The sequence below is a fragment of the Chaetura pelagica genome, unplaced genomic scaffold (assembly GCF_000747805.2).
Source record: "Chaetura pelagica isolate M959 unplaced genomic scaffold, ChaPel_1.0 scaffold227, whole genome shotgun sequence".
NCBI classification, from domain to species: domain Eukaryota; kingdom Metazoa; phylum Chordata; class Aves; order Apodiformes; family Apodidae; genus Chaetura; species Chaetura pelagica.
Window position 1 is genome coordinate 311,617 of NW_009953796.1, and position 6,262 is coordinate 317,878.

Here is a 6,262-nt window from a genome sequence, read left to right on the forward strand (position 1 = left end):
TGTGCTCAGTTGATCAGGATCAGCTTCTTTGCTGCTGTTTTTGTGCCTCTTGATTTCCACACGGAAACTGGCTCTATTTTTACCCAGCTAAAGCTGATTAGATTTGCAGTAATTGGCAGGATAAACAGACACACACTGGATGCAGCAGGTTAATGCGATACATTCAGTGACCAGCAAAGGCACTGAGCCCATCCCCAGTATAAAGAAGGCATTCAGGGTAATTTATTGTACACATGCCTGTAACATGCCCATTAGCCATCCCTGTCCTTCCTCTCTCCACAAACCCATTTCCCCTCGGAGACAATGAGTGTTATTACCCAATGCAAAACATTTCATCGTTTCCTCCTGAGCTCCTCACCAACCCACATTAAACCCAAGGACACGCAGGAGTTTCTCTTTCTGCTTAACCCAGGTCTTGACTTTTCTTGACCTCTGAGAGATTATTAGCATTGAAGCAGCCACATATTAAAAAAGAAAAATGCTACTTACAGCTCAAAGGCTGACCTCCTTCAAGTAATGTAATTCCCAACCATTTCAATCACTTTCACACTCTACAATCTACCGGAAGATGAGCAGCAGCCCTGCCTGCTGCAATATCATTCTGGTCTTTAATTGGTTCTGGGGGTAATTTAGCTAGAGACCAAGCAGATAAGAGAAAACTTGGGGACAACATCAGGTGATTGTATAGTCCTGGAATTCAATTAACTGGGGGAAGAAATAAGCAGGAAGTGAAAATGAAAATCATTTCAGTTTCCAAAGCTGCATCTTTCCCTCCCACGCCGTTTGGCCTCAGCAGTGCTCGGGCAGTGGTGCTTGGTCTCTGCAAGGTGGTCCAGCCATCAAGGTCTCCAGCCCAGGAGAGCCACACAAGGTGAGTGACCCTCAACAAAAGGTATGAGCCAGGGCAGAAGGTGAACTGCTTTTTTAAAAACAGCCTTATCAAGTCTGATCCCATCCCATAGGGCTTCCCCATCCCTCCAGCTGCTTCAGGACCTCACAGCACTCCTGCCCCTGCTGCTGGAGATGTGTTTGCTGGAGAGTCCCACTGTGCAGGGCTCTGAGCTGGAGACAGAGAACAAAACCCTCCTCTTTCCTCTCCCTAAGTTGCTCTGATGCCCAGCATTTATCTCCTCTGCATATACTGTTGCCACAGTCTGATAAATACAAGGTAAATAAGGACCAACTTGGTCCTTACTCCTCCCAGGCACACTGCGTCCCAGAGTTGCTTGCCTGCAATGCCTCTGCTTCCTCAAAGCTCTCTGACTGCTCACAGCTCTACTTTGAGCCCTTTCAGTTATGCAGTTTTAATCTGTTTAATGCAGGCCCTGTTGATTTTGCATTGTTTCCTGATCAATCCGTGGCGGGGGCCCAAGTCAAGGGCTGTGTGGGAAGCTAAGGATGTTGCATCGGTTCCATGATCTGCACCTGGCACCCTTGGTACCCTCATCAGTGAAAGATGATGAGTTCACCACTTCCTATTTCCCTCCAACTCCAGTTTGCTATTCATTATATCCCCCTCTTTTAATTCTCCATCTATCAAGTCCAGTGTTAGTGGTTCCATTAATTGCCCAGAGGCTTAAAATCAGCAGCATCCTCTTCACCCCTTAATGCGTGGGCACAGTGCTGGCTTTTTCCCAGTCTTCTAGTACTTTCAATGACTGTTCCAAGACCTTTTGAAAATCACCATTAACTATCCAGGCAGCTCCTTGGCCACCTCCTTTACAACCCTTGCAAGTTATTAAGATCTGCTGGTTTAAAAATATCAAGCTCCATCAGCTTGCTGCTCAGCGTGCCTCCTGTGTACTCTTGGAAAGTATTTCATTAGCACGTTGTCTTTTTTCCACCAGATACCAGGGAGAAACCTTCTGCCTTTTCTGTGTTATCAATAAATCTCCCATTTCTGGGGAGCATCAGCCTACTGTTAAGGCAAGGCTTTGTTGCTTGAAAATCTTGGAAAATACCCTTCTGTCACTAATTTCTCCACCTTGGGGGAATTCCAAATCCCTGGCAGTGTTGAAGGGCAGGTTGGATGGGGCTCTGAGCAACCTGGGCTGGTGGGAGGTGTCCCTGCCCATGCAGGGGGTTGGATCTAGATGATCTTCAAGGTCCCTTTCAACACCAATCATTCTATGGTTCTGAGGTCTATTAATTACTACCAGTTTCCCTTTTCTTCCTTTTGTGTGTTTACACTTTATGTGTTACTTTTGGTGGCTCTTTGACTTCCTTCCCAAGCCACTTTGGGTTTTTTTAACAAAGCTGTTCTGTCTGCATCACTGCTTTCTTGAGAAAAGGCTTCTCCTTTTTCAACACATTTTTCATTTAAAGTCTTCCTCCGAGTTGATCTGGCTTGTTATTATTTTCTGCTTTGTGAAACAGGACCTTTTAAAGTGGGAATCATATATATGTAGTAGTGCTTTGAGCTGTGTCTTGTTTACACATAATGTAATAAAGCCACGACTGCTTGTGACTGGTACAGTGAGAAATTCATCTTCACCTGCCAGGGCAAGGTCGAATGTGGAATTCCCTCATGCTGGAGGCAGTATTTTTTGCATTAGGAAATCAGCTTTCCCCCCCCCAAGCGATTCTAAGGATATTTTAATACTGGCAGCTCAGGACCTCCAGCTCAGTCTGAACTCCCCAGTGATCACAGGATTTTTATTAGATATCACGGATGTGGCTGCTTAAAGAACCAGATTGTGTCGAGTCCCTGGAGCCACATGACGATCTGCTGCAGACCCTTCTTGCTTCATACTTTATTGCCCAGGATATTGATCCAGAAACACTCTGAATCATTTATTTCCATGTTGCTAATGACTTGGAACCAGCCTGGGACTGCTGGTGCTTGGGAGAAGGAGATATCTGCTCCCAAACCAGTCCCAGTGGGATGCAGATGAGGACCAGCAGATCAAGACCTCGAAGCACGAGTGCAAACCTCCCTACACTGCTTAAACAACCTGCTGTTTAATTCCACCCTTTGCTGCCTTTTCCCTCTCTTTCTCTGTGAAACAGGGGCCATTATTTATAAGATCACTTTAATGTGCTTCCCCTTCAGCATCATTCGGGCATCCCCAGGAGCTGCTTGCAGCCTGTGAGGTCCTGCAAAGCCCTGCTGCTAGTTTCAAAAAAACCATCTCCCCCCATGAATGGAGGCCTGCCGAGTTGAGAAGCCTTCAAAGGCTGGGCTCAGGGTGGCCAGCACAATGTCCCTCCTCCTCCCCTCCCCATCCCCTGCTATGTTTCACAGGATCAAGTTCTCAGAAAAGAAAAGCTGCCTGCTTTCCTGGGATGCTGGAGATGTTCTTCTGGGCAGCTGGACTTTCAGAGCTACATCCCGCTGTTCTCCCGTTGAGGATGCACTGGCCACATGGGTTCCTCCAGCTAATCCTCCCCCTCCCTTTGCTCTGTGGCAGGCTTTTTTTCTTATCTTAAGTACATCCAAACTTCCCAGCAGGTTTTCTGTGGAGATTGGGTCCCCCAGGTGCCCTGCACTTGTAACTTTGAACCATGTTGTACAGCAAAACCCATTGCCTGCATCCCTGTCCCTCCAGGAGCTGCTGCATCGGGCTCTGCCCTGCCCTTTGCACTGCACATGAGGGTGGGGTGGGACCTGCCAGGGATCTGCATCTTTCCACCTGTGTTTTTGTCTGCAAGGAACACCAGGAATAGGCAGGTGCTAATTTTATTCCCTATGTTTTGCATCACCCCCCCTACCACATGCTATTTTGTCTTTCCCCATCCATGCTCAGTGACTTATCATAAGCTGATTTGCTTTTTATTGTATTTTTTCACCACTATTCTTTTATCCCAAAAGTCCTCTCAGTCTCCTCATCCACACAGGCACCAAGATAGGAAAAAAACCCCCAACTTGGTCAGCCCTATCTAACGCTGTCTCCAGAGTGAGTCAAATGTGCTGGAGAAATCCTGCTGTGGTTTGAGGGCAGCCCAGCTCCAGCCCCAGAAAGGCAGCAGCTGTGGAGGGTCAACCTGGTGCTCACCAAAGGCAAAAGCATCTTCCAGAAGGAACAACCTGCTGGCATCTGGGACTGGTGTGAAATCTAATCTGGAATCCTGTGCCTCCTGCACATGAGCAGCACTGAGGAAACGTGAACTGGTGTGGAAAGGACAAGCCGAGGCGGGAAGGACTGAAGGCGACTGGGACGTGAGTTTTTATTTTGAACTGAATTCTGACCTTTGGATGAAGTCTGGGAAAACCAGATTGATGTGGGGATAGGCTCAGGGACAGCAGTGTGGCCGTGTTGTGGTTGGCCACCATGCCACAGTCACCCTGGCATCTGTAATCGTTCATCCAGCCCCTTCATCTGGTATTCCCACAGTCTTCTCCCTTTGGCTGCCAATGTGGCTTTTGGCAATTCCTGGAGCCTTCTGAAGCCCATCTTTAAACCCTTTAATAACCACGATGGCCCTTCTGACCAAAGCCTCCACTCCAGCCACAGGGCAGCAAGACAGGCTACGGGCACACCACCAAACCTCCATCAGGTCACAAAGAGAAGATGTAACACCTGGCTGTATCTTTAGTGTACAAACTGCCCCCTCATCACACCCAAAGGTGCTGTGCCCCCCAAAATACTTATTTTAAAGCCATGCACCATCCTGCTAGCCCTGCACTAGCATTTGTCACTGAGAAATCTTATTCTCCTCTCCCCTTCCTCAGCAGATGATTAATTTCTTTTTCACTGGCTACCATGAAACACACTGTTATTTTAAACACCTATTTTATTAGGGGAGCAGCAGCCCACGATGGTTAGAGGTTGTATCACACCTTGGTGCATGCACAGCATTAACCTCTGGGCTCCATACCCCATTGAACCCCACAGAAGGAATAGCTGGTCATTCATTAACCTGCCAATTAACATGGGAAACCACCATTACTGTGTAAAACTACACAAGGGGGCTGGAATTTCTCTTTTTTCCTCTCTGCCAAAACTTTTAGACACGCTCAAGCAACTTCAGTTGTGGTGTTTTCCTTGGAAAGTTTCGGGGGGGTTTCCACCCAAAGTCTCACTCTGTGAAAAAAAAATGGGAGTTTGAAGTTGCCAAAAAATGCAGTAACTAAAGTGTTGGATTTTTGGGAAACAAAAACCCCAACAGAACCCCCCAATGTGTAATGAAGATGGTCCTTGCATTCTTGAAAGACTTGGTGTTTGGAAAGACGTTGTCAACTGAGAAAAAAAAATCCTTCAGTGGGAAAATTTCCACCCACTCTGGTTGCACCTCTTCCCTCCAGCTCTGAGGGAGGGGAAGGTTTTCCTCCCCACGAGGGTGGATCTGTGTTTTCCAATGGATGGACAAGAGAACGTATTGATAGAGAAGAAAACAACCCCTGAGTGGGAAGGTGCAGCTTGAAAGGTCCTGCTTGGTGGGCAGCTGAGGCAGGTACTGAGCATCACCATCCCTTCCAGTGGGGATGCATGTGCTTAAACCCCATGGATTTCCACGGCCAGGGTTTATACAGCTCATTTTTTTGCCTCGGAGTCCTGGCTGAGCCGGGTCCTGAATCCGAGTCGACAGTCTCGGCTCAAAACCAGCCCTCCAGTAAAACCAGTGGGCAGGGCAGGATGCAAACTGGAGCTGGTGCTCCCGCCAGTCCTGCCGGAGATTTCCTGGAGGAACCGTGTTTCCTGGTGCTGCCCAGATTTTGCTTCATAGGTACTTGTGAGCATCCTTTTACTTTCATTCAACACAGCTCCCCCTTTCACCCCTGCGGATCAATACACTTGTGTGTGAAGACAAAGATACACGTACAGATCTGGATGCACCCAGATCTGCCCAGACACCCCGATGCTGCAAATACTTGGCACGCTGAGGAGCAAGGAGGTGCAGGACAGGAACCCATGTGCTCCAGAGCTTTGAAGCTCTCGCTTTCCGCCTGGGGAGGGTCCCTTTCACATCTTCAGGGGGGGCAAAAAAACCCAAACCAACCAACCAACCACCACCAACCCTCTGCGGACGGGACGGGCGAGGGGGGGTCCTGCTGTTCAGCACTTTCCCAGCAGAGGGGAAGGATGGGAGATGCTGAAGGGAGGGGAGGTGGGTGAGCAGCAGCCCAGGGTGGGGGGATCCAGCCCTGCCCACAAACCCCGGGCGCCCGCGAGGCCTTGCCATGAATAAATCATCGGCGTTGCAGTCGCAGGGAGCGGGGGCTGCCCGGAGATTCGGCGTTGGTGGGGCTGAACGAAGCGTGTTTTGGTCCTTTCTTGTTGTGTGTCGTTCCTACCTCCCCCCACCCACGCACCCACCCACC